The following is a 2,854-nucleotide window of genomic DNA, read 5'->3' as shown; positions in this document are numbered from 1 at the left end:
TGCACAAAGAAAATTAGAGAGGTGAAAGCTCAATTTGAGCTTAACCAGGCCACTTCGGTGATAGACAATAAAAATGTTTTTATAAATACATTAATGGCAAAATGAGAAAAGGAGAGGTCAGGACAACATCCATTCTTTATTAGATATGGTCAGGGGAATATAGCAACTAAAGATAAGGAAAAGGCTGAGGTATTTAACCCCTTCTTTGCCTCAGTTTCCAACAATTAAGACAGATTGTCCTCAGGACAAGTGTTCTCCTGAGCTGGTAGATGGGCACAGGGAGCAGAACAGCCCCCCTGTAATCCAGGAGGAAGTAGCTGCTGACCTGCTGAGCCACTCAGATGCTCACAGGTGTCCCTGGGACCAGATGGGACCCCTCCTAGGGGGATGAGGGAGCTGGTGAATGAGCTCCCCAAGCTGCTCTCCATCATTTCTCATCAGTCCTGGCTCCCCAGGGAGGTCCCAGAGGACTGGAGGTGCCAATGTGAGCCCATCCCCAAGAAGGGCTGGAAGGAGGATCTGGGGAACCCCAGGTCTGTCAGCCTGACCTCGGTGCCCAGCAAGGTTATGGAACAGATCACCTTGAGTGCCATCACACGGCACCCACAGGATGGCCGAGGGACCAGACCCAGCCAGCGTGGATTTCAATATTTGCATTGATGGTCTGGATGAGGGGATTGAGTCCACCATCAGCAAATTTGCAGCTGACACCAAGCTGGGTGTGAGTGTGGATCTGCTGGAAGGTAGGAGGGCTCTGCACAGGGACCTTGACAGGCTGCTTCTAGGGGCCAAATCCCACAATGGGAGGTTTAACAAGACCAAGGGCCGGGTCCTGCACTTGGGCCACAACAACTCCTGCAGTGCTACAGGCTGGGGACAGAGCGGCTGGACAGTGGCCAGGCAGAAAGGGACTTGAGGGGACTGCTGGACAGCAGGCTGGACATGAGGCAGCAGTGTGCCCAGGTGGCCAAGAAGGCCAATGGCTCCTGGCCTGGATCAGGAATGGTGTGGCCAGAAGGCCAGAGCTGCTGTGCCATCACTGATCTGTCCCCAGCCCTGCACACAGACATTGCTGCTGCAGCTGCAAAGGAAGGGAACAAAACAGGGGATCTCCAGTGAAAACTTTTCTGGGAGATCCTTTAGTTCGTTTAAAGCCACTGAGTGCACAGCTCCTCATTGACACAGTCTTTTGACCACAGAAAATATGGAGTGAAACAAAACCAGTCAGAGCACAAAAATGGCCTTGCTTTGTGAACATAATTTAAAATTAATCATAGGAAATTAAAAATAAAAAAACTGCAAGCAAAGCAACAAGATCTATCAAAGATGACCTTTATTACAAATGATTTGCAAGAACTGGGCAGCAGATTAATGTTTCTGAACTTGCCTAGTCATCAATTTCCACACTGCAGCCTTGAGCTCCTGGTTCCTCAGGCTGTAGATGAGGCGGTTCAGGGCTGGAGGCACCACCGAGTACAGAATTAACAGGGCCAGATCCAGGGATGGGGAAGAGATAAAGGGGGGCTTCAGGTAGGCAAATGTGCCAGTGCTGAAGAACAGGGACAGCACGGCGAGGTGGGGGAGGCAGGTGGAAAAGGCTTTGTGCCGTCCCTGCTCCGAGGCAATCCTCAGCACGGCCCTGAAGATCTGCACATACGAGAAAACAATGAACACAAAACAGCCAAAATATAGAGAAGCACTTAGCACAATGAGCCCATGGTCCCTGAGTTTGGAGTGTGAGCAGGAGAGCTTGAGGATCTGTTGGATTTCACAGAAGAACTGGCCCAGGACATTGCCCTGGCACAGGGGCAGGGAAAATGTATTGGCCGTGTGCAGCAGAGCATTGAGAAAGGCACTGGCCCAGGCAGCTGCTGCCATGTGGGCACAAGCTCTGCTGTCCAGGAGGGTCCCGTAGTGCAGGGGTTTGCAGATGGACACGTAGCGGTCGTAGCACATGATGGTCAGGAGGGAAACCTCTGCTGAAATGAAAAACACAAACAGAAAGAGCTGTGCAGCACATCCTTCATAGGAGATGGTCCTGGTGTCCCAGAGGGAATTGTGCATGGCTTTGGGGACAGTGGTGAGGATGGAGCCCAGGTCGGTGAGGGCCACGATGAGCAGGAAGAAGAACATGGGGCTGTACAGGTGGTGGCCGCAGACTACGGTGCTGATGACGAGGCCGTTGCCCAGGAGGGCAGCCAGGGAGATGCCCAGGAAGAGGCAGAAGTGCAGGAGCTGCAGCTGCCGCGTGTCTGCCAATGCCAGCAGGAGGAAGTGGCTGATGGAGCTGCTCTTGGACATTTGCTGTGTCTGGCCTTGGGGGCCTGTTCAAGGAGAAAAGATCAGTGACAGGTTAGGAGAAAGTTCTTTCAGTAAAATCAAAGCCTTTTCCCACAGACCATTCTTCTGTATCACACTGACAGCCTTTTGATTTTCTAGCAGATTTTCCTTAAACTCCAACTGGGGAGCCCTGGTTGGTGCTGGCTGACTGGGTCTTCAGGTTCAGGGCAATTACATGCAGGGTTTTTGCAATTCAGCCTTGCCGTGCTGACGTGAGAGGGGGACAGGGAACCTGTCCTCGTGTTCCACTTTGAAACCCTGTTAATACAGAAGTCTCTGTCAGCTTGTACTCCCACTGCCAGTGACCAGGAATGGTAAAGTCTGTTTAAATGTTCTAGAGTTTTTTCAACAGCTTTTCTTCATCTCCACTTGACTATTTTTGATGTCAAAAACTCTCAGCATTTCTGCTGCTGCGCTCAGGGAGAACAGAGCAAGTTCTCTGAGGCAAGGTGGTGCATGGAGAATGAGGGGAGGAGGTCTGTAACCTTGTCCTGTTCCAGGATTCTCTGGGCTT

General features: G+C 51.5%; 1 pseudogene; it reads right to left on the bottom strand.

Annotated features, from left to right (window-relative positions):
* Window positions 1–1,368: 1,368 nt before the first annotated feature.
* Window positions 1,369–2,367, bottom strand: LOC136302444 (olfactory receptor 14J1-like; annotated as a pseudogene).
* Window positions 2,368–2,854: the final 487 nt, after the last annotated feature.

This window comes from Chamaea fasciata, unplaced genomic scaffold, assembly GCF_029207755.1.
Source record: "Chamaea fasciata isolate MVZ Bird 193981 ecotype frontalis unplaced genomic scaffold, bChaFas1.0.hap1 SCAF_29, whole genome shotgun sequence".
Lineage (NCBI taxonomy): Eukaryota > Metazoa > Chordata > Aves > Passeriformes > Sylviidae > Chamaea > Chamaea fasciata.
Note: the sequence above shows the minus strand (reverse complement) of the source record. Positions and strands in the feature narration are given on the sequence as shown.